The 26654-nt window shown below is 37.8% G+C and overlaps 1 long non-coding RNA gene across 1 annotated transcript in view; it reads left to right on the top strand.

Moving 5' to 3' along the window:
* The first annotated feature begins 4402 nt into the window (after positions 1-4402).
* The window catches only part of LOC102068509 (uncharacterized), a 126758-nt gene continuing 104506 nt past the window's right edge, over positions 4403-26654 (top strand). The window contains exons 1-2 of the long non-coding RNA XR_012580276.1: positions 4403-4760; positions 20812-20861. This is a non-coding gene — a long non-coding RNA (uncharacterized LOC102068509). The remainder of the gene's footprint in view (positions 4761-20811; positions 20862-26654) is intronic.

Raw genomic sequence — 26654 nt, 5'->3', positions numbered from 1 at the left:
AGAAAAAATGTATAGCTGGGCCACTTAATTCCAGACTTCATGGACTGATGACAACTTTCTGGCAGTTGTAGGCACCCCTGTCTCATATCAATAAACCTGCTAATGTAAATTCAGAAATGTAAGGGACAAAAATGATGTGCAATAATATTTCTCCGTACTTTTCAATGACTGTACCCTTTGGTGGGCATATCTCTGACTTGTGGTTTGTTACTTCTGAAAAAAAATATTTTATTAAATTAGTATTTCATCTGCTTACCTCAACAGATGACTTCATTATACCTCCCACTAGAGCTCATTATGAGTCTTTAGTTAGTTTTAGAGTCAGAGTCTGCTGAGGATTCTGTTTGGCTAATTCAATTTCCCTTTGAGAAATTAATGAAATTTACACTAAATCCTGTTCACTGTTTTTACTGTGGAAGCCGCTGAAAATCAAAGCTCTTTTTCTTGCTTATTTTTATTTCAGAGCCTTATCTTTGAGCTATCCAAGTTACTGGCTATATGATCTTTGTAGTTTTCCACTACTGCAGACTACTAAGAATAATTTTATAGTTTAGAGTAGTATTTATTGGGTTCTTCTTTTTCATGGTATAAGACTTTCTATGTCCTGGAAGCGCATCTAAAGAAGGGCTATGAGGTATTTTAGTGATGTAAGTGACAGTTTTGGCTTTATGTCTCATTATCTGAAAGACAGCATCTCCAGCAGCACAGGCATATCTCATCCTGCCAAGGCCCAATGTGAAACATAATGTGTGAAAGAGACTCCAAATGGGGGGAATGGATCTCTTTCTTGCTTAAAATGCTATGAATTTATTCCTTTAGGGTGAATGACTGTATTTTATAACTCCAGTTTTCAGGATTATAAATAATTTTAGGCCACTGAAGTGACAGGACAGTACATCTGTGTGAAAAGTGAATCATCTGGGGAATAAAAATGAGCAAGATCACTCTGAATTAAGTGCATGAGCCCAAAGTCTGAGTTATTGGTTTGATATTCAGATGTTAAAGTGCAAGAGCTTGCTTTGTGCTGTGGCCAGAGCTGCTGGAAAATGTGATCTCACAGATTGAAGCTGCTTGGATCTGGCCCTGGAGCAGAGATGATAAAAACTCTGGTATCCTGTTTTCACTTTCTGGGTTGTCAGCAGTGTTTTCCAGAGCCAGAGGATCTAAGTGACATGAGCATCCTGGTGACAAGGACATGAGGACCTCTGCAGTCTGTACACACAGAGATCCTGTGGGATTACCTGCCCCAGCTTGAATGGGCAAGGAAGGCCAGCAATTCATACCTGGCAATTGTGTCAGTATCTGAAAGCTGGCCAGTAAAACTGATATTCTATTTTTAGGGCTAATGGTGATAGACAGACAGACAGATAGGTAAATAGATATTTGATTGAATATAGGGTGTTTGATTGAGTAGACACTAGAAGTTCACAGAGTGAACACAAGAGAGCTAGGGCTTTTAAATATGTAAATTAATTACAATTGATTCAAATGGGTAGTAAAGTTTAAACGTAAACTTTCCAATTTGAACAGCTTATTGGAGTGTCACTTTTTACAATGACCCAAGTAATCATTCAAGAGAGTCTTGGTATGTCTTACAATGTCAGGAGAGGTTGCAAAGGGAGTGGAACTTCAGTTTATTGATTTTGGGTCTTAAAAACTTTCAGTGACTATTATCTGTAGTTAACAGATCCACAAGACTCATGCTGATCAATTTCCTTATCTGAAAGTCGTGCTTTTCATACTGTAAATTATATCCAATACTCCCTGAAGGCTGTATAGTTTATAGATTTTAAAAGAGAATATGGAAAATGAATGCATTATTTTCTTGCCTGTTTGTGATGCTGTGATTCTGTTATTCATGGAATGCTCTATTTTAATACACTTTATGCTTTTACTAGCATTTTTACATTTCAATGTAAAAGAAAAAAAATATTAGTCTTTTATCACTCATATTGACAAAAGCACTTCAGCTTTAATCCACCCAGAGTCAGTAACTGCTATTTCATCTTAAAGGGTGGTGCTTATAAACTACAGAAAGGCAAGGGCTAAGAGATTCTTTATGGTGCAAATGTTATAGTGAATCTCATATTTATTGAGGGGACCATAATTATGCAGAGCCATTACAGTGGATATTCATGGCACTGTATCAAGCAGTATCTCTGAATTTTTTATCAACTCCATGAGCCTGAATGAAGTACCTGTATCTTTTCATTGCATTCCACTTTTCCTCCCATTTAAATCAACTTCCTCTGAAAGACTGTTTTGTTGCATAAATATACATGGCTGCAGCAAAGGAATTAAGGAAGACTGTAAGCATGGAGACTGTATAAGGGCTGGCTGAGTTATTGGTAAAGTGTTTAAACCTGTTGCTTTTTTAAAATTTATTTTGTAGCATTTTCTGTACCATCTTCTATTCATATGTTTGACTCATATCTGAGCAATGTTCTAGTGCAGTGGGCACTTTTTAGCTCCTTATTAGGAAAATACAAATTACTGATCACTGCTTATTCAAAATGCTTTTCCAGTGGTGATTTTCTTACTGATTATTAGCATGAAGAGGTTACAAAGCTATCCACACAGAGCAAGTACAGATTCCTTATTGATGTAGGAATCACCAGGTTTTGTGATGCTGTTTATCATTCAAAAAACCAGAACTAATAATTATAAATTGCATTGTGATAATGACATTGATATTGGAGAAGAACTGTTTACAAGGCCATGCAGTGATAGGACAAGGCTAATTGCTAGAAAACTGAAAGGGGATAGATATTTAGATCAGATATTAGGAGGAAATTCTTTACTATGAAGGTAATGAGGCATTGACACAGAGAAATTATTGTTGCCCCATCCTTGGAAATGTTTAAGGCCAGGTTGGATGGGACTTTGATTAACATGGTCTAATAGAAGGGATCTCAGCTCACACGAGTGGAGCAAGAGCTAGAAGACCTTTAAGATCCCTTCAAACCAAAACCTTTCTATGATTCCATGGCATTTTTCTGGTAACCTTATTCTCAGGTAGGGGCCTGGGAAACTGTGTCAAAGGAAGACAAATGAAGAAGCCAATGCATGTTTTTTAAGGTAGTTTCTTTACTGAAATAGCTGTTCAATATTCTAAATCCTCCAGAAACCTGGTCCAACAAGGAAAGGCCACGAGTAAGAGCTCTGCTTCCTCCACCTGACCTTGCACCAGCAACTTTGCTGTAGTGTTTAATCTCAAGGAAAACTGGGACTACACTCTAAAAGTCAGTTTATCAAACCATGCATCTTATCTGCCTGCCTGATTCTATAGAAACTCTTTCTGATATACATTTTCTGCATACAAGAAAAATAATATTAATTAAACAAAAATATATAATAAAGATATATTAGATATAAATCCACCTTTACACAGCACACAACTCTGTGTGCAAGTGTTGAGATTTTCATATTTCAAAACAGAAAAAGGTTAATAACTGAGAGAAAATTGAGGAAACTTCCCTTGCTAATTTTGTATTCTATAATTGTTCAGGGGAAAGGAAAGGAAAGGAAAGGAAAGGAAAGGAAAGGAAAGGAAAGGAAAGGAAAGGAAAGGAAAGGAAAGGAAAGGAAAGGAAAGGAAAGGAAAGGAAAGGAAAGGAAAGGAAAGGAAAGGAAAGGAAAGGAAAGGAAAGGAAAGGAAAGGAAAGGAAAGGTGAGACCTTAAACATTTATTCCCCCAATAATGGGGAAATAAGCATCCAAAGAATTTCAAAGAATGATAAATTTACTCTTCAAAATGCACTGTAATATTTTTTAGTTTGCAATGAAAAGGATTCCAAAGTTGCATATAACCACTGAATTTATTCTTAATTATTGACATTATGTTTGGGAAGAGAGGGTGACTCAGAAATCACTACCTCACTGCTCCTGTCCACTCTTTGACAAATGTCCATCTGATTTGAATCAGCTAAGTTCTCATAGTTGAAAAGATTAAGGCACACATGACCAGGAAAAACTGACTATTTACACAGTACAGTGTAGAATCAGGCTTATTTTATGCAAGGAGTTAGATGAAATATTTGTGAATGTTCATCTAGTTCTCCAAAGAGGCATCATTTGAGAACTCTTCTCTCATCTCAGAGCTCTGGTTATATTTTGGAAAAACTAATCCAACTACTGAATGTTAAACTGGAAAAAAAAAAAAAAAAAAAAAAAAGAAGTTGTTACATCACTGTGTATCTAAACGATCAGGTTTTCTATTACCAGTTTGATCATACTGTTCAATTTATCTGTTGTTATATAAATTATAAATGTAAAGAGAGCAAACTCCTTTGCTTTAGCTGCAGGTGGTGTTTTGTTCCCGCTGGCCTGCTGTCAAAACCCTGGTGGGAATTGCAGGCTGGCTCTATTAGGACCATTCGCTTGCCTCAGAGGCGCTGTCGATGGCACAGCGAGGAACAAAGGATTTCTCTCCCGAGCCCCGGCCTGGGCGCGGTGCCCGGCGCGGCGCTGCGGGCGCGTCCTGCCGGGCACACGGGCACAGCGCCGGGTTTGCCGCCGCCGCAGAAGGAGCAGGAGGAGGCAGCCGGAGCTGTCTCCAGAACAAGGGAATGAGCTGGTTCCCGGCAGCACAGCGCTGCGGAGAGCGCCGCTCAATGAAGCGTGACAGGGACGGGAGGAAGGAAATCAGAGCGCTCGGCAGGCAGGCCATTTAAAATGGAAATACAGGCAGCCCTCATCTCATCCCAGCGCTGACACTCCTCAGCATCTGCCTGTGCCACTCATTCCGCGCACATTGCCAGGTGGATATCAAAACAAGCACAGCAGGCAAATAAATGCGCCAATCTGAGCAAATATTCTCTCTCCTGCAGGAGCTGTAGACAAGAATGACTGACAGGAACTCACTGCTACTGATGATCTTGGTTTTATCTGACTACACTCTGTAGGTTATTTCTTGTCATGCCTTGCATTTCAGATTACTTATATAGGTCTCTGGTAAACTGCCCTAGTCATATTGGTGTGTAAGAATATAATCTGAACATGCTGTGTTACATCAGATTACTATCTGAAGGAAATTCCGGGATAAACTTTTTGTGGTTTAATAATTGAAATGTATTGGCTAAGATTTAATAGAACAGCTGTTAATAGATCAGAGATCTTCAATTGCTGCTTTAATAATTTTTCTGCTTAAACCAACTGTATTGGGATTAAATGTAAACCAATGATTTTGTTGGTTTTTTTTGTTTTTTCACTTCAAACTTGTATGTTCAAAAATAGGCGAAGTCTATTAGGTCTTCATGGATCTGTTATTAAGAGACGTGATGGCCTGACCACAGTCTGTTGCACAGACACTCTTTTATCTGAAATAAGGCCTGATAAATTCCTCCTTTGTAACAATAAATATTACACCTATGATATTTAGAGAGGCAACTTCTTTTTCTCAATCTGGAGGCCCAGTTGAGAGTGTCAGCAACGTAAAAATCACATAATTAACTCCATCTTGACAGAGAGCTTTACTTGCTTCAGTAAGATTTGGATCAGGCTCATTACAATCCTGGTTCTTATTTAGAAATTGAAAACACTAATAGTTGTCTACAATATAAGGTATATGAGAAAAAAAATTGTTAATCGTGAACATTTTGATTATTGCCATAAGCAATTCAATATTGCATATCAGAAAGTACTTTTGGTCTCTGATTTCTTCTGCTTCTATGACTCCTCTTTTGCATGAGGACCTATCCCTGCTTACCTTAGGTTTCTTTATATTATCATTAGCTTTTCTTTATTTATCTTTGATTCTTCCTCATTCACCACTTGCTTGTCTTTTCCTGTCCCTCAGGCTGTCTGTATTGAAGTGGTATGTGGTGCCACAAGTGGTATATGGTGCCATCCAGACCACAAGTCATGTGAGGAGTAGCTCAGGTAACTGGGGTTGTTTGGAGAAAAGGAGTCTCAGAAAGGACCTTACAACTCTCTACAACTGCCTCAAATGTGGTTGTTGTGAAGTGATTGTTGGTTTCTTTTCCCAGGTAACAAGTGATAGGATAAGGGGAAATAGCCTTGAGTTGGGCCAGAGAGGGTTTAGATTGGATATTAGAAACAATTCCTTCACTGAAACATTTTCAAAGCACTGGAGCAGGCTGCGCAGAGAAGTGGTTGAGTCACCATCTCTTGCAGTACTTAAATGGCACTTGGCAACATGGTTTGGTGTAGGACTTGGTGGTCCTGAGTTAATGGCTGGACTTCTTGATCTTAAGGGTCTTTTCCAACCTAGATGATTCTGTGATTCTATGACATATATACTTGGACTTTTTGAGGCAAGATCCTGCCTATTATAATTGATATACAGATATTGTGTTGCTGCTGTTTTACATATATTTGGTTTTAGTGTCTGGATATATGTACTTTTGGTATCCTCTTGCCGTGACTGGAAGACCAGTGTCTCAATAAATTTGGACAGTCTTTGGACAATTATGCAAATGTGTTGCTGTATTAAGCTAAGCTCATGAGCCTCAGTGCTAGGATTATCCAGCTTGCAGTTAGAGGAAACTTCTCCAATTCTGTGATGCGTCCTACTGCATTGCATGGAGTATTTTAGGAAGTGTATAGAAAGGACACTTCAGAATTAGATGGTAGTACTAATAATTTGTGCAGCACTTTTTTTCATCTTTGAATAGATCTCAGATAAGAAAACTTGTTTTATTTAATTCTAATTAATGGAAAAATATTCAAAAACTCTTCTCCCACTCCCAAGTCTTTCATTCCTCGCATAGAGCTTTTAATTGGGAGAAAAGAATGACTTTACTTTTTCTTTGCTTACAGGAAGCAGCGGTAAGATAATCATACTATTTCAGGCTGTTATGATGTGTGTGAAATAGCTTTTGTAACCATTTCATATTTACACATTTAGTCTATGCAACAGTTTTTCAGCTTATATTTTGGAAGAAGAAAATGCGTAAATGATATTAAAGTGATTTCCATTTTTGAAGAAATGTCTCTTCATTCAAGAAGCAAATGTCTCTTTGTGTGTAGAAGTTACATCCTTATGAGTGAAAATTAAACATCTTTCAAAAATCATACTATAGGGCATTCTCTACACAGCATGCATTTCCCCTTTATGCAGCAACTTAATTGCAAAGAGGAAAGAACATTATAGCTGGTTTGTTAATTGTGATATTAGTAAGGATTTTAAGCTTTACTTTCTTGTTCTTCACAAGCTGTTCAAATTTCTAGTCTGAGGACTGTTTAATTTGGACTGGTTCTTTGGTAGATTTTTAATCACTCTCAGAGCATTTCTACATGACTTCAAAAAATTTCAAAAATTTTCTATATGATTTCATCATCTCTGAATCATTTCATTATGTCTTACTATGTCCTAGACCTTTCCCCTCTGGTGGTTTGATGTACAAAGGAAAGGCAGACTTCTATGATAAAGGTGATAAATGCAACACTTGCAGATTGATGAAACATTTGGCTGTGGTATCACCTAGCTAAGAAGTTAAGGGAATTTAACAGCTTGCAGCTTTTGCACAGTTAAAGTATTCGAAGTTCAGTTATGATTTATTGTTCTTTCCAGATATTTTCAGTTACTTTATCCATTTTTCTCTTGTTATAAACTGTTTAGCAATAGCCTGCATGTTGTTCACACAGTGCAATTTTTTTTCTGAAATGAAAATCACCCAGTACGTCTCAGATAATTTGCCTTTTAATATTTTTATAGCAACCCTATTCAAAAGTCACATTGCATTCATCTAAAGAAAGCCTTAATGATACTGCATAACTCCTCAGCTGTAGAGTTCTACAATAGCTTTTTGATGCACTATTTATTCATTGTTAATTTTCTTTCATTAGAGGCTGTTGTGCTTATTAGTCACTTACCATAAAGGCACCACTTCAGGATCCAACAGTACATTGGGGTGATATTTTTGACGTGAACTCATGGACATCTTTCACTACCTGAAGCAAAGTCTCAGAGCATCACGTAAGGGGAGGCGGTGTAATTGGGCAATGCTTTTCGTGGGCTTATGAGGGCAGATCTAATTTAACATACAAATAATTTTTCACCCCTTTTTCCCCATCTCCTTCACCACTTATCCCACTCTTTTTCCACTCTTTGGATCTTTCCTCCCACTCTTCACACCTACTCATCCCATACCTCCCAAACAAGGTGCAGCATCCTTTTGTCTATTTCCCATTTTCCTCTGTTCCTCAACTGCTTATTCTGCTCCTCCCATCTACTTCCAAACTTCTACCTTTCAAGAAGGTAAGTGTAATTTAGGTGTAATGAATGAAGAATCTGATGCTTTCTACTAATTCCACATTCTTTCCTGTCTTTACCCAGATGATGTGATAGTTTGGACAGCCTCATTTTTAGAGTAGGGATTTGTTTTGACAGGGGCCTGGTTTTTTAATGTATGCATTTCTGAAAGCACATGTTCCCAGAGGCAAGGTTTTAGCAGAATGTCTTTATTTTGGAAGATGGATGTTAGAAGGATTAGAGCCATTTCTTGGTGCTTGTAGAAGTTTGCTCCTTAGCCTCAGGCTCGCTCTGAATAAGTCATGCACAGGTAGGCTTTATTCCTGCAGTCAAGACATTTTATTGTGCTTCAAGAATGAAGCTGTCAGCAATCGTCCTAACACTGTAGGCAAACATGTCAGAAGATACCTTTTATCTGCTCACTTTTTTCAAAGGAGAGGAAAATGAAATCAGTGTTAAGTCTAGACCTTTGAAGCACATCATCAGCTGTGATGGCGCCAAGGGTTAAAATGTTATTAAGATCCTAAGCTAGTTCCCATTGCCAGTCTGACTTTTGACTTCAACATGGGCTGAAAGAGTTTCTTAAAAAATAAACCAGCTTTTCAGCTGATGGATAAGCTCTATGGCAAGCAGAAAAGATTACAGTAATATTTTAAAAGAAGTGTTTGCTATCTAGCCTCAGAAGTAGTAATTAACCTGTGTGAGGCCAGAGCTATGTATTACGAAAAAGTGAAAAGTATCTCTGCTGTCTGCAGAAAAGGCAACTCGTGTATTTTACAGGCAATGTAGCATTCTAAAGTGTAGACTTTTAATACTTTCATTTTAAATGACAGTGGCTTGATCTGTAACTGTAATATACTGCTGTAAACCATCTTTACCATGCTCTGTATTCCCTCTGTGGCTCTTTGTTCTTCAGTGGAACCTGAAAGAATAATACAGACAAATTTCATTTCTTGTTGTTTCACACTTCTGCACCACAACAATATGCGTAGCTAACAGGTTAACAAGTATGCCCTGCTCATTTCTTTTTATTGAAAATATTTAACAGGTCATAGAAACCTTCTAAACCTCACAGTACTCTTCAGATCTTGCAGTAATAATAATGTTCATTTTCCCTTTTCAGTCTTTTTTTTCTTTATTGCTCTCCTATTTTACTCTCACACTCAACCTTTTTTTATAACTTCTGACAGGATGCTGCCTTCAATCCAGTCCCTCCAACAATTATATATTGTGGGTTTGATTTTACATTAGGGATTTAATGATGTCTGTAAAAAGAATCTTGGTAGGAGTTAATCATTCTAAATTCACTGGGGCTGACTATCCGAACAACAATATAAATGAAAGTTGAAATTACTTTCTATCTACAGAAAGAAATGTTGAAATTACAGGACTACTAGTTCATATGGTATCAAAAAGAACTTATAAAGGGCAGGTAGATGTAAGTGTAGTGTAGAAGACTCAATAGGTTTTTCTCCTCTGGTTTTATTAAAAACACTCCTTTGAAAGTGTATTTTGTATACCATTTTAAACATGAGGAAGTTAGAAGGTATCATCCACACTTCTGCAGAATTCTAAAGAATAGTGAAATATTTGAGGTCCTCTGGCAGGGTGAAGTTTTCCTGTCATTTAAATGCTCAGTCTTAACGGGAAATGGGATGCAATCCAAAGTGCAAGGAGCATGGATTGTACTTTTTAAATCTTGAATATTCATCCTGCTGCTTTTGAATTAGCTTTCTGGAATCCCAAATAATGTTAATAAATTCTACATGCATGATATACCAAAATACATATCTCTTGCGTGTCTCAGGAATGTAAGAGTGCTTTTTACTAGACAGGTAACTCTTTATGAGACATAGGGTGCGGTTTTATTAAAACTAATAAGGATTCCAGAAAACAGGGTTTACTCTGGCTTTTGCTTATTCATGTTAATGCAGATCAGCTGTGTTTTGGTTTTGTATCACAGCAATGGCAAAAAACTTCAGAATAATCTATATTTTTGTCACTTGTCATTGGGATTTTTGTCTTTTTTTTGTTTTTATTTTACAAGCTTCTGTTTTGTTTAAAAGTTAGAAGATTCAATTTACATGTTTCAGTCATCCAGTCAGTGAGGAAAATCAATATGGCTTAAAGGACAAATTCCACGCCATAATCAAAAAGTATTAAATATCTAAAGTGAGAAGTAAATGCAGAGAGCATAAATAACTCTTGAAGGGAACATTTAGCTTTCTAGCTAATGTACAAATAAGTTTTTCTCATCTGTGCATCATGTCTGGCTGAATTTATTATTTTCTTAGGGTTTTTACGCTGGAAGCCTCTATAGTTCAAAAGTGTAATACTGCATCATTTTCTTTAACTTTTGCTGCACTACTTTTACTCCCTACTCTTGGAAAGACCTGAATTATCCATAGTCAGACTCCAGGGAATCAGGGTAAAAGTAGTAAAATTTAGTGTGTCAAGAAGGATCTTTATGAGTCAAATGCAGTGCGCCTTTCAACTCCTTTTGTATGAAATGCCTAATTTTCTGTCTAGTTTGGTGATAGTTTCTGTTTAGGCTGTTCATGTAGGCACACAGTTTGTGGTAATTGGGAGTAATAATGGGCTACAGCTGTGAGCAGCAGGTGAGCAGCACTGACAGCAATGAGCCATGGAGTGCCCAGGGCACTGACCAACCACCAAAGGGACACACAGGTGCAGTGCATGAATGAGAGGGTATAAAAGGCTGGGCTAAAAAACAAGAAGAGCAGACACTTGGAGCTTTCTGAATGGATGTGGTGTTACTTGGTATGTGTTGAAGCTTTCTGAAATTTATGCTGTGGTGTGTGTCATGGCTGTCTGAACTGCAACATGTTCAGTGTAATACCTTGGCTGAAAAAAGAATTCTTGTTGCACAGCAGCTTAGACTTGGCAGTTTGTTCATGTGTTTAAATGACAAGCCTACTGCTCTGCACTTAATACAACAGTGCTGAGTGAGTGGGCACAGTGTTATGGCATGGGGCAGAAATATGGCAAGGGCTGGCATCAAAATGGGGCTTGTTTTCCCCCTCTGTGTTACAAAGAACTCTGGGCTGCAGTTTGCCATTGTTAAGGTAGCTTTAATTGTCTGACACTGGCTGGTCCTTGGCTCCTGTTTGCCTGCCTTGAAGATCTCTGTTGGAAAGCTTCACATTAGGCAAACAGTAAGTATCAGCTGAGCAAGGTGAAGGGGGAATGGGTGAAATTAAAGTATAATGTTGTTTTAGCTGTTAAGTATTGCCTTTAACAACTTAATGCTTCTTCTTCTTCTTATGCAACAGGTACATAGAACTCCTGTAGACCTTGGGCTATGTTTTCAAGTTTCTGGCTAAAATAAAAATCTGATTCCAACTTATTTTATTATCAGCTTTAGGTTGAATATTTTAGACAACACTTGTGGGAATATCTAGTAACTAAAATATCCCACTTAACTATACGTAAATATTTGTGTATCAGAGATTCAAATTAATCAATAATTTTTAAAGGCAGTAGACATTTTTCTACTTTCCACTAAAATTAATTTAGTCCCTACAGCCCTTATGTGCAAAGAAAAAATGTAGTCCATTGCACTTCTAAAAATTCTGCTTTTGGATTTCTTCTGCTTTACTTTTGCAGATAGTAATAATTATTTTTTTTTTTTTTTATTGAGGTCAGCTATTGTCATAGAGGTTACTAAAAAGATATTTTGTAGTGCATACTTCATTTTAATCCTCTGTTAACATTTCACTAAAAAATGTGATTATTTTTTCTACCAATAAGTTAAGTTGCTTACTAGCATGGGTTCCCCAAAAACTTCAGGTCTGAGGACCTCTGCCATTTTAACAAAACCTAGGTATTTGTATTAGGCTGTGTTTAAAGACTTGTAGTATAATATGAACACTGTGTATTTATAAAAAGTCACGTTTCCCTAAAGCAATTGAGTAAATGTTTGTGTAAGTAATTGGATTTGCTATTTGTTTACTTTGTATGTGCCTTTGGGTATCATAGGAGAGTTAACCCTGCTGGAAATCTTGCATGATGTGATGGTCTTGAGCTCTCATGAGACACTCTAATGTGAACTTCATGAGGTTGAATGATAGACTTCTAAACATTCTATTTTCCATCTTTGTTTGCAATTTTTTATCAAAATATTCTCTAGCACTTTTAAAGCTATTCCTAACAAACATTAAAAACTAAACTTTATTTAAAAAAAAGATGTGTGCCAGTTTGGTTTGACATCTGGACAGAAGTTAGTGCTGGATCTCATTTTATCTGAAGCATTTTGACCATCCATAAAATGTAACTAAGTTTTACCCAATTTTTTCTTCTGAGCTAACTCTTAACAATATAATACAGTACATCTCCAAATCTCTCTGTCTGTTGCCAACATGATTATATATAGAGCCTCAGCATTAAATTTTGAATTCTTTGATTTTGTTAAAGAGAGTGACAGAGTTACAAAGGAAAAAGTTTGTGGGAATACAATTCCTCTTCCCTTTAGAAAAGTGATTTTAAAGTAGAAGTTACATTATTTTCCACTTTTTGCTGTTAGTAGATCTCCTGGGTACAGTTACCCTAGAAACATCATATTCTAAAAGAATAAGAATATATGGAACATTTTTTTGCACCCATTCATAATGTCTGGAAAAATGATGCTGCTGATAGTAGTAGAAAAACATTCAGTTTAGCTGAACCAGGAGCCTGACCTCTAAGATCAAGTTTGGGAAAAGAGAGTGAAATCTTGGTTTGGAATGTCTGGAGTTGAAAATACTTGATGCTTTCCAGCCTGTTTTTTTAAGGCCAGCTGGCGGCTTAGAAGAGAGGATTGTATTTATGGTCTTGGCTTTATCAAGTGTATTATCCAAAGCAGAGCACAACTTGAATATAATATATATTAGAATATAATTGCATCATGAAGTTGTAAAGAAAGATGATGTAATATTCAGGTCTAGGCTCAGTTCCTAATTATTATTTATAGATGTCATGATTACAGCAAAATTGGAGTAAACACTGCAAATTCAGCCTTTTGAATTATTAAAATACTGGAAGCATTATTGCTATTAACTGTCATTCCTTTAAATTTCTGAGAGGTGTTATTGGCACTTGCCTTATTTTGCATGAATTTTGAGGTGGGGCATGTTATCATGATCAAGTGCAGCTGTTGAAAGGCTTTCTAGAGCCTGCAGGATGGAATTTTCTTAAGCACTCAAAGGGCACTTGAATCTACATAGTACTTCATATCTACTCAGGATACAAACCTACACAGGATCCCCTGAAAAGGATAGTCCTCATTCAACATTTTGGAACTTTGAAATCTATGCTATGTATGGGTTGTTTCTGTTGAAAGGGAGATTCGTCAGATTGGACTGGCCTAAATGCAAGGTTGCATGGTCCATTGCTGTCCTAGCAGTGACAGGAAGATGCTTTGTGCAAAGCAGGATAATTCTACCACCAGTGAGGTTGTTGAGTGTTGTTGATTTATTTACCTCCACTTCAGGAGATAATGAAATCTCTATTTGTCTGTTTCATTTACTGAAAGATTTGATTTTATGTTACATCACATACTGTTTATAGTTCCTAAAAGAGATAATACATAAACTTACCTTTTCACAGTCATCTGACTGTAAATGCTGGTGCCTTGTCATGGAGTCTGTTAAAGCCAGTACCACAACAACCAGTGGTGCAGGAGAAGATCCAGTTTTCTATGTTTGTAAATCTTAATAAATGAAACCTTTAACAGCCCTTGTGTACAGTTGCACACAAAAAGGTACTCTGTCTAGGAATGTGACATCTCTGAGTGAAAAACAATAAATCAGTCAGGATCCTCAGGTAACATCTCAAGATTCTAAATCATGATATTGGTGACATAAATAATATATGAAAAAAGTAAGAAAGCCATAAATGACAATGGTGTTTCATATTAAATTAATCTGTAGCTATTTTTCTATTTAGTTTCAAATTTATTTCCTCAAAGCTTTAGTTTTCTCTCTGAAAACAGCAGAAGTATGAAAGAGAGAAAAAGATGATGGAGCTTCTGGCTGTGTGTTTTTTGCACTAACTCATTCATTAGCTTTTCTTTGAATTTAAAGCTGATAAATTGTGAACTATTGAAAACACTTGCGAACAGAACAGCTTCAACTCTGGTTTGTGGAAGGGAATAGATGTTCAACAGATGCTTGATCAAACTTTTGGACAGAATACTGAGGATCTCAGAAAATGACAAAGTAGTCACTAAAAGCAGAAAAAAGCATAAAAGAGAGAGAAACATTCAAAATTGTGCTACAAGTTACAGGAAATACTGCAGATGATGAACAGGGAGTACTTTTAAAGCAATAAGTTAGGTTTAATTTGTTATTGAGAAGGGAAAGAGTAGCATTAGACAGCATAGTATTGTTTGTTGTTTTTCTCCCCCTTAGATGTTTTTATACGGATTTCTTTCTCAAGGAAAGACACCCACTTGTCAAATACTGAGCATGATTCATGTAGATCTTATTTATTCCAGAGTGCTGCAGACATGTTTTGATTGTGTCTTGCCATTGGTATTATCCAAGCTAGCAACTTCTGTTAGTTTTGGGGTGGGAATGTAGCACTGGAGATTAAAGATATGGTCACTGCAGAGTCAGGCAGAACATCAGTCATGTGCTTGCTGAAGGAGCAGAAATAAAAAAAAAAAATCACGCCTTCAGCTGACCTGTTGGAGCATGAATTTTATACACTTATCTTCAGTGATGCTGTGAGAACATGTAAGTAGTTAAGGGAGGTCACTGTGGTGCTGTGGCAGTCAATATAGCCAGGCAGATTGATGAATGCCTGACCCAGCATATGCAGGGCTAAGTGCCCCAAGACTGCTCCTAACACATTATTGCCTCATGCTCAGGGAGAAGTGACATCATCTACTGCCAGTTTAAAGAGACTTGAAAAAAGAGAATGGAGGCTGATGTATCAAGTCAGCAGTGAGGAGAAATATTTGTATCATTGACAGTCCAACTAGAGATTTGGAGTCATTATCAAGTTTGTTTGATAAGGAAGAGGAAAAAAAAAGAAAAACCAAAAGGAGAGAAAACCAAAGATTAATTCCTGATTAAAAACCAAAATTTTTTGTCTTGTACAAGCTTTCCTTTGAAAATTATTCTATATTTTCCTCTTGAATGTGGTGCATTGCTCTAAACAGATCTTGTCTCTCCCTAGATTCATAGTGATAGCTGGGTATTGTAGGAACTACAGCTGAAGACTGAATTTTATATGTAAGCATCTTTATTCAGCAATAATAACAAATAAAAGGAAACCACTACATACAAATGTTGAAAAAACATTTGGTAAAGCCCAGCTCTCCAGCAGACCAAGCTCCAAGAAATGAACCCAAGGGTTCCTTGTGCCTAAGCATCTTTTATCAGTTATTTTTGACAGGTCTTTGTATCTTGGACTATTTATTTCCTGAAGGTTGTTGCCTGCTATAAAACATTGATATTTTTATTGACTTATTAACTGATTTAGCCAAGAGGCAAAAAGTAGCCTAGAGAATGCTGCTCTAGGTGTTAGAGCAGCACTTTGGCATTCAGTTCTCACGAGACATCTTCAAATGCTATATAAATAATGTTTTCTATCATGCACATCCTCATTATGCAATATGACTGGTGTCTTTATGTGGACCCATGGTAATTCACTGCCAGATAATACACATGTTGCTGTATTATCTAGCTGTTTATCAATCATCTTAAGCACCTATCCCTTCATTTGCAACGCTTTATATTTTTCAGGTCAGCTCACTGTTGCCTTAATGTGCAGTCACAATTCCTTATTGTTCGCCTGTCTTTTTCCTCTGTGAAAGCTCACTTCTGAAAAAAAAAGTATTTAGATACCATGACAATACAGAGTTTGTGTACATGTGTCTAGGTGCCAAACATGGACTGCAAGATGGGGGCCCTGGAAGAGGTAAAAACAAGCTGACTCTTAGAGTGTGGGGTGTGTGTTCAGCACTGGAAGGTGGAAGATGAGAGCGTCTCCCTTCCCACACACATGGAACATCCTTCTCATTTGTGAATAGCTTCTGTTAGCAAGCAGGAAGACAGGGAGAGACTGATATTTATAGTCTCAACAGCTGGAAGAGCCACCCTGGATGGCGCCAGTCAGAACTGTTCTCCCATGTCAGAGACCAGCACATTGCATCACGCTCTTAAAAGCTCTGCTGGCTGCACTCCTTCGTGGCACTGACAGCTTTAGAGAGAAGTGATGAGGAAAATTTTATAGCAGCAAAGAGTGATTCTGAACCAGGGAGATATTCAGCTCAGCTGCTCAGTGTGTATGCAGTTACACAGCTAATGCCACATAAGACAAAGTACATTTACCAGGTGTATAAAAAAAACCCCACAGAGGTACAATAACACAGTTCTACCTTATTGAATCATCTTTCCTAGGTAGAACCATTATTTAAAGATTGTAGAGACCACAAGTTAAAGCAAATTAGTTGCTTGAAGATGGGGAGAGAGATAGCTTTTTTTTTAATCTGCTTCAATTTAACATTCTGGAAACTTCCTTTCCATTTCAAGTAGTTAATTCAAATTTAATATGGGGGTGTCAGAGTATGAAAACGTCTAGTTATGATGTTGTTGGAGAATTTCAAGTTCCACTTTAATGATACTACTTGTGCCTGCGTTGAGAAGTATCCATGGAAACAGTGCAGTAATTCATAAACTGTATAGCTGTATAAAGTCTCTCTACCACAAACATGTTTCAGCAAGAAAATCAAGAGGATACTTTTTATGTCAGTGTTGCACAGCTAAAGAGGCCCTCTTAAGTCAATTATTTGTGCCATTCCACAGTATATAAAATTATTCCACATTTTCTGGCTTTAGGGATTGAGAAAACCAGATCAGAACCATAAAATTCTCACCCTCCCAAGCAGATAACTTAAATTGAGACTTTTTTGTGATACATTTTTGTGTGACCTATCAACTATGAAGTTGGAGTCAAACTGCTACTATGAGATTTTTTTGGTTAAATTAACAGATCATAGTTGAATAAATGAAAGATAAATAGTACCTGCTTTGTTTTTGTTTGGGTTTAAAAAAAAATTTTTTTTTGGTTTTTGGGGTTTTTTTGTTGGTTTATTATAGGCTGGTTTGTTTGTTTGATTGTGGTTTGGGGTTTTTTTACACACCTGTAAGCATATCATTTTACTCAAATTAGATGTCAAACAACTCTTGTTCAAATAAGTGCAGAAATTTATTTCTGCTATATTCTTGTAAAATGCAAATCAAGGAACTGATTTTCTAGACTTGGGCTTTTCAACGACTAGTTGTCTCGCTTTGGTCAAGTCAGTGAAGACCACATGTCCAAAAAAGGTTATTTCTCCTTTCTGTTTTCATTCAAAATGAAAAATTCATGTTGCTGTGATCCTGGCTGGAGGCCTTTGTTCACTGAGGAGTTGATGATCCCTGTAGCAGTGAGTCTGTGTAAGTGCAGCCCTGTGCTGTGCTCTGCCAAATGTACCACGCAGACACCAAGTGCTGGACTTTGCATGTCCCCTGGCCACAGGATGAATGTGGTCTGTAGGCTGGTTGTTATGCAGCAGCAAGTTATCAAGTGAAATGCTTTTTATGTGGTAGTAGAAATGACAACTAGATCATTTTTTCTAAAGAAAATCCTAAAAGGACACAGAAGACAGAAATGAGATTGGTCTGCACAGCATGCCATGCTCTTGCTGGACATCTGTTCAGTGCTGAACCTCAGGGTTTCCAGTGTGTGAATGCACTTGGGATTCTCTACACTATCCTCTCTTCCTTTATAGCTTTAGCTCCAGTAAATGGCATTTTAAGGGATGCTTTCCTGCAGGGTCTGAGTGCCTTTCTTAATGGTACTTAAATGAACTAACATTCCCTGGTACAAAACATGTATGTAATACAGATAATCAAATAAATCAGGTTTTTAAAAGGCTAAATGTGGGAACTCAGCACATCACTCTGGATGCCCCGAGTTACCGAGACAATCCTTGGGGGGCTTGGAAATCCTGGAATGTTGCCAGGAGTGCTTGGTGGTTGGATTTTGACCCTGCACAGGATGTGCCACCTGTTTGAGGACAAGAGAATCACTTGGGGATAAATGGTGTAAGAATTAGGTATTCACAGGGTAAAAATACAGGTTTTAGGGTTTTGGTACAGGGGGGTTATGGAGACAAGATAGAGGAATCAGGGCATGCCTTGTCCTTCTTCTTTCTTCTTCTTGTCATCTACTTTCTGTGGTGATGCTGGCACTTTGGGATTGGTTCTCGGTGAAGGTGCACTTGCTAATATGGGTGAAAGGTATTGGGAAATAAAGGTAAATATGATATACATAGTTTTTAGTATAAAAATAGACGACCACCCAGTGGGAGGTCAGAGTGTCCTTGGCTGCCTTGCTGGTCAGACCTCTGTCAGGCTGGAAGAAAATTTTGGAAATAAGCAATAATAAACAATATCAATGACTGAAAATCTGAAGAGTCCAGACTCGTCCTTTGGAGCGTGGGTGTCCCAAGACCATCCTACATGTGACCAGGCAGAGACAAACAGCCGGAGCGGTCAGCTAGAGGGATTACACATAGCTCACAGTGAGAGATGAGGCATTGCTCTGACATGTTGCCTGTTTGCTTGAGCTTGGATGTTCAAATACTGATATGCTATATTGGTGTCTGATAACTGACATTTCTGCTTTACTACTAAGTAACTTCTTATACAAACTTTCATTCCTCTGAAGAATGCCCCTATATGCTAAATGTCAACACACATTTCAAATAACCTTCTTTTCCAGTTACTGCTGGAAAAGCTGCTTTTGAGATAGACCAGGCTAAAGGAGTTTTGGAGGAAATTTTGAACAAGATGAGCAGCACCTTTTCTTGAGCTCTCTGTATCAAAAATAGCTTTTCCAAATAACCTTAAATGCTGGCAAAATGAGTTTTGCTGTCACAGTTCAAGGAGGCAGTATCTGAAGTAGAAATAACCTTTTTAAAGAGACTTTTAAGGAGAAGGTACAGTTGAGCTTATAATACAATACTTTAAGATTTGAGTAGGAAACTACTCCTATGTTATCTTAGTGTGGGTTTTTATCAAACAGCTTTTGACAGTAATTACTTATTTCCAGTGAAATATCAGGCTGGACTTTTCAGTCTTCAATACATTCAGATTATCGGAGAACTAAAAGCTAGGATCTCAAAAACAGAAAGAAAAACTGCAACCTGACCATTGCATCCATGTTTAACAGCCAGTCCTCGAAAGTGAATGACCAAACAGGTCAGATACAATCAGGTCCTTAGTCCAAAAGTACAACTGCATTTCCCTTCAATAATAAGATAACACTTGCATGTATAGTAGTACAGAACAGGTTAGCAGAGAGATCTGCTCAGGATATCTGATTATTATCTGTTTGGAGCCAACACAAGCAGCATGTTTTGTTGCAGATGATCAGTCATGGACGGTTTTCATAGGCTGATGTGCACCTCTAGGTGTGACTAGGTCCTGTGATCCCTGGGCACTCAGTGACAAAGAATTTAAAAGAAAGTTCCTCTTTCCCTCACCATTCTGCAATCCAAATAGCTTCCTTGAGCTGGAGATTCCTTTCTCTCCCTACTGCTCAGGATGCACACCCTTCTGAGAACCTGCTAGGGACTTCATGAGCACAACTGAGCCATGGGCATTACTTTTGTTCTGCTCTAAACCCAGCCCCTGCCCAGCTTGCACTCTGATCAAGATGTGACCATCTGTGCTCAGCCCTTCAGGTTTCAACCTATGCTTATGCTCTGTGCTTCCAAGGCTCCTGGTTCTGCAATCAGTACTCTGCATGCTTATTTTAAGGTCACTAGTAGTTTGTTTGACACAGAAATTACACCCTTGGTGTGTATGCATATGTTATTATCTTGACTACATGTGGTAACATCTGTTTAAAAATGATAATGTTACTTAAAAAGAAAGACTCTTATAAAGAATCATTACTTGGCTACAGTATGTTTTTTGACAGTGGAATATATTATTGTTAGTTTACTTTTAGTATTTTTTATTGAAATTATTTCTTTTTAATGAGATGTGAGATGTGTTAATGCAGGCATAGCCTGTCTGTCACATTGCAACTGATGCAGATTGGTATTCTTAGCAGAAAATACCATGGCTAATTTTCCTTAACTTATTGTAATATGATTTTCACTGCTGTTTACACTAGTGCATATTCAGAGCGATTAGATACTGCTTTGTATAAAATCATGGAATCATAGAATCATTAAAGTTGGAAAAGGCTTCCAAGATCATCAAGCCCAACCATTAATCTGACATTGCTGGGTCTGCCACTAAACCATGTCTCTAGGAAACACATCTATCAATGTGTGTTTCTCCTCTGAGTCTTTAAATACCTGCTTCTCCCACTCAAATTCTCTTTTTTTGTGTTTATATTATATTTATTTTGCATTGTTTGTATTTATAATATGCTTTTCTTCTCCACCTATAATTCTTTCCTTATTACAAAATTCTCCTTAATATGTCATTTTCATAACTGTTTTAGGAGCTTTTCTTACCTTTTATTTACTTGCCTTTTCTCATGCCAGCATAAACCAGAAAGTTTTTATAACTGAATTTATATTTTTTCAGGTGTTTTAGATGAAAAATGATCTTCATGGAAAGGAACTTTTACTTTCAAAGTAAGTAAAAAATCATTTGTATCCTTTAGTTTCTTTGTTCTCATATCAAATTGTTACCTTAAAACATGATATTTCGGAATTTTAACTGCCTAACAAGCTGATAGCAATAGTCTTACATTTCTTTGTGAGGGTATGCTAAGTAAAGTACAGACATTGTGCTTAATCCAAAATTACTTAAAGAAGATGTGGAAGAGATCTTTTTCTATATTGACATACAGTTCTTTCTAGTAATTTTACTATGCTCTAAAATGATGTCATTTCAACCTGGAGACTGATCTGTAAACATAAGCTTTTTTTCTAAAGTTTTGAGAAAATATGTTTTACATAGCTTCACATCTATCAGGTTTTGGAGAACTGAAAACGCTTGATTCTAGGTCAGCTGTCTGTGTGGAATCCAGCTGGTGCTTTCCCAAACTAGCTATGCAAGGGTCTTGAAAAAGTGGAAGGTTGAAACTCTGTGGAACATAAAGGAATGGGACATTTCACAATAGTTAAATTTCACTTTTCTCAAAAGAAATCCTACGACTTCCTACTACCATGACCCCAGGAAATTTTTCTGAAGCTCTATATTATGGAGGTAATTTGTTTAAAAGGTTTTGTTTGACTCTATTTATTTCTCCCTCTTCTAATAATTCCCTGAAAGATACTGTCAACACCTGCTTTCGTATCCTGAGTGTTGAGGTGGGATTTTGGATTTATTCACAATATTGCTCTACGTCAAAATGCTTGGAGTGTAAAGTGCATTGTCCCTTTCCAAGTTGTGCTGTATGTTTTCTTACAAACAAGAAGTATCCATTTGTTTATACTCTGAATTACTGAAATTATATCTCCTTTGCCATGTCTCTAATCATCCCTCTTGATATTACCTTTATCCCTAAGCATTGAAGAACTATTTTCTACACTTCCAAGTCAATTTCGAATTACTGTTTTTTCTGATTAAATTTTTATTTCCTCAGACATCCTCAATTCTAGCTTTTTTTGCCTGCTTCACTCTGCTGCATAGTACAACAGGACTTACAGAAACACATACACATACTGTTGCTCTCACAGGATATTAATCCTAACCATAATTAAGTCTTCTTAGATTTTGACAGTGGGATAATTTTGGACATTACTCATGTGTCTTGAACTAATGAGTATTTGGCTAAGCTGATTGGTGAATTTGGATGTAAGTATCCAATTATGCCTGTTTATATTGTTATGAAAATACATAGTGCTCTTTGCAGAGTCTTTATAGATGACAAAATTAATTAATCTAATTTTACTGTTGCTTATTACACTATGAAAGGATTCACTGACTATTGTTCATTTCCCTACATCTTCCTTTAATCTGTCATCACTTAAGTCCATAAAAAGCAACTTTCAAGGCATGTATTTGGAATTTAAATTTGAAAAAGCCCATTTTCAAGTTCTGCAGAAAATACATCTTTTATGCCATCTTACTTTTCTTCCTCGAAACCTTAGGCATACATATGGACAGCTTTGTTATAGAATCTTTTTCTAATAATTCATCCATGGCTTCCAAGCCAAAGCCCAACAAGTGCATAATTTTCCCAATTTCTGTTGTGCTATTTAATCTCTACCACAGAATTGCACAGACATTTATAATTGGAGAGACCTTTCTGTATAATTTCTCATAAAGCTGTGCTGTGCATGTAGTTCTGTTTTGGATGACCCACAACCCCAGTAAGAATCCCTGAGCTTCAAACTAGAAAGGCTGCACATGTAGTGGTATTAACAGTTTCCTACCCAGCATGGTTTGACAATCTTTGCCATTTACACTTTCTTATGGGTGATGTTATGCCAGGCCCCCATTGTTCCCTTAGGTCAACCCCTGTCCTTTCACTCCACTAGGAATATTCTAAAATCCTTGATAAAGTTAAGATTCTCAGGCTTTTTTCCTGCCAGTTTTGCCAGGCTTTATTGCTTTTGTCAATGTAAACAAGAAGAGGACCAGTACTGGTATTCTAGTAGGGTCATATTGATCCAAATCTCTTAGTCTCCAACTTTACTCAGACTAAAACAGCTGACCTCAAAATATGAACTCTCTCTCTCTCCCCCTTCCAAAATCTCTTTTTTCCCCCCCTAAGACTTCAGAAGGAAAATTATATGGCTAGAAATAGGTGGATATTAATTTCAAATGGATCTGCAACCTGTTAGATGAAGTAGATTAGCTCTAGCAGCAATGTAAGTGAATGGTAATTCAAATGATGTGAAAAACAAAGCCACTGAACAAACAAGTATAATGAGTAATGCTCAGGCAGTCAGTCTAAAAAAGAATTAGGGTCCTTTGTGGTCATGCAGAATCCATTCATTAAAATGGATCAGCCTGAGCTATGGACTTTGCCACTAAAGAAATTATAAAGAAAAAGCAGTGCAATTTATCAATTTTAAGCCACTACATTTGTATCACTGGCAATAAAAATCCACAAGCTTCATTTTCCAATTCTCAGATATAGAAACTTATTCAGTGATTCTTCATCTACAATGCTTCAACAATAACTGACAAACCAGCTCATCAATATATAGTTAACAGCTTTAATTTGGTTTACTCATGTGTTAGATCTCTGTAGGCTTCTCTATCCTTTCCACCAATTTGCATTTATCTCACTTTTCTGCTGCAATAATGATTAGTACCAAGGCTCTTTGCTACTCTAAAGGGCATACTTCATCTTTCATTTCTTGAGGTACTGTTTATTTTGGGTTATAGTGAACTGGAAAAATAAAATTATAACATCAAATATATAGTTAAAATATGGAAGAAAGGTCAATGGATCAGCCCATTTACTCTATAGAGGCCATGGAAATATAATTTTATAGAAGCATTTGTTTTCAGTCTATGTTCATGAACAGGCAATGCTGCTGTCTTAAAAACTTGAGATTTGGTATTCTCCAGCTCTGTTTTTAACAGAAGTGGAAAAACAAAAGATTTACATTCAAGAAAAGATATTCACAGGAACCATGCACATCAAGTTTCAAAAGCATTTTTCTTTGATTGATTGTGATCATTAGTGTTGGAACTTTCCATATCCCCTATACTTTCCTGTGCAGTTTATTCTCACTGAATCTGTGACTTGTCCATTGGGCATTATTTGTTTGAGGTAATGCAAAGGTGCTAGCAGCCTCTTAGTAAAGCCAGCATTTGACATTTTAAAAATCTGTGCTTACCACCTGTATTTATTAGCAAAAAAATATAGAATCAGAACTCACACATTCCCATTTGCAGATATTTATTGGGATAAAAAAATAAAGAAAGACAGGTATCATACATTAGGGGTCTTGAAAAGCCATGACTTTTTGCTACATTTATTACAAAATACGAAGATATTTGCTTTTGTTATATGCGACAGAAGTCCTTGAGATAGCAGAGGAAGTAGGGAGAAAGAAGATTTTATTAAAAGATGTCTAAATCTCTAATCCCTTTTGCAACTGATGCAGGGATGTGTACACTGTCTGCATCACAGCGCTGTTCAATAGCAGCACAGGCTGAGAATTGCTTCCAGATACCTCAGCCAGGAATTTGCAGAGAATAACAGTAGTAGGCCTTCACTATTTTTAACTGCTGTTAACTGTAGATAACCGCAAATGAGAAAAATTGAAGTTGACAGGTGGTCATGAGGTATGCTAGTGTGGTATAGCCACATCTCTGATCCATAGCATTTAAATGTCGACAGTACCATATATTTAAGGGAAGTTGCTTTGTTCTTCTGGAAGCAATATAGCTTACTGATGTGAAAGTATTGATCAAGTCCAGTCAAATTTCATCTGGGAAATGTGTTAAGATCACAGTTTCTCCACCTCTTCTTCCTGGTGCTCAGTAGTCTTAAAGGAGCTATCAAGGCCAAGAAATAGGCCCTTTGCTTTCTCTTCTGACTCTTTATGTTGAAGAACAAGTTTCTAAATTTTCTCAGTAGTCACTTAGTCACTCCCAGTTCTAGGTTGGTGAACCCAAATGTGGCATTTTATCACTAAATCTTAAAAACAAGTGGAAATATCAGGAATAAGCCATTGGGAGTTAAAAGCCTAATTCCAGTGTGAGTCCAAGAGAGCTTTGTAAACCATGGGAAGCCATCTGAGTATGATCATGTTCAAACCATCCACATGCAATATCCTGGGTTTGAAATAAGCAGCAGTCTTGTGCTCAGTCTCAAACAAGTTGAATTGCCATAACTAGAGGAATAAAGTCAATTGAATCTCTTGTAGTGCAAGGATGGACCTTCACTCAGTGAGGTGAACTGGTGAGGGTGCACTCAATCCCTTTGTCTATGTCATTAATGACTACATTAAATAACGCTGGTCCCAGTTTAGATCCCTGAGGGAACAACACTTATCCCTTATTTTTATAATTTATAATCTATGAGACCCAATGAGATGCATCCTAGAATTCTGAAAAGTCATGGCAGTCAGGTAAAGTCCCAGGTGACTGGAAGAAGGGGAACATTGTACCCATCTTTAAAAAGGGTAGAAAGGAGGATCCTGGGAAGTAATGGCCTGTCAGCCTCACCTCTGTGCCTTGGAAGGTCATGGAACAGATGCTCCCAGGAGCTATGCCAAGGCACATGAAGGAAAGGGCAGTGATTTGAGCCAGCACAGCTTTACCAAGGGCAAGTCCTGTCTGACCAGCCCAGTGGCCTTCTACGATGGAGTGACTCCATCAGTGGACAATGGGAGGGCTACAGATGTCATTTATCTGGACTCCAGTGCCTTTGACACTGTCCCCCATAACATCCCTCTCTCTAAATTGCGTGGAGATGGATTGATGCATGGGCTGCTGTGTGGATAAGGAATTGGTTGGACTGTTGCATCCAGAGAGTAATGCTCAACAGTGCAGAGTCACGATGGACACCAGTGACAAGTGATGTCCCTCAGGGGTCGAAACTGAGACCAGTGATATTTAATGTAGTCATTAATGTACATAGACAAAGGGTTTGTGTTCACCCTCACCAAATTTGCAGATGACACCAAGGTAAGTGGTGCTGTTGACACTCCTGAAGGACAGGGTAACATCCAGAGGGACCTGGACAAGCACCAGAAGTGAGCCCATGGGAATCTCTTGAGATTTAACAAGGCCAGCTGTGAGGTTCTGCACCTGGATTGGGGCAACCCCTGGTACCAACAAAGGCTGGGGGTTGAACAGGTTAAGAGCAACCCAGGGGAGATGAACAGGGGAGTGCTGGATGAGAGGCTGAACATGAGCTGGCCATGTGCACTTGCATCCCAGAAAGTCAAGCACACCTGGGCTGCATCCAAAGCAGGATGGGCAGCAGGGCCAGGGAGGGGATTCTGTCCCTCTGCCCCACTCTGGTGAGACCCCACCTGCCGTGCTGCATCCACCTCTGGGGTCCCAGCACAGGAAGGACACCGACCTGTTGGAGCAGGTCCAGAGGAGGCCACCAAGATGATGACACAGCTGGAGCACATCTCCTATAAGGAAAGGGTGAGAGAACTGTGTTTGTTCAGCCTGGAAAAGAGAAGGTTTTGAGGTGATCTAATTGCAGTGTGTCAGTACCTGAAAGGAGCCTATGAGAAATATGGCAACACTATATACAATGTAATGATAGAACAAGGGGCAGTGGCTTCAAACTGAAAGAGAGTAGATTTAGACTAAATATTAGGAAGAAGTTATTTTCTGTGAGTTTGGTGAGGCACTGGGACAGGTTGATTAGAGAGGTTGTGGTTACCCCATGGCTGGAAGTGCTGAAGGCCAAGTTGGATGGGGCTTTGAGCAACCTGGTGTACTGGTAGGTGTCCCTGCCAATGGCAGTGTGGTTTGGAAATAAATTATCTTTGAGG

This window comes from Zonotrichia albicollis, chromosome 5, assembly GCF_047830755.1.
Source record: "Zonotrichia albicollis isolate bZonAlb1 chromosome 5, bZonAlb1.hap1, whole genome shotgun sequence".
Lineage (NCBI taxonomy): Eukaryota > Metazoa > Chordata > Aves > Passeriformes > Passerellidae > Zonotrichia > Zonotrichia albicollis.
The sequence above is the reverse complement of the archived record's forward strand: the minus strand, read 5'-3'. Positions and strand labels throughout refer to the sequence as shown.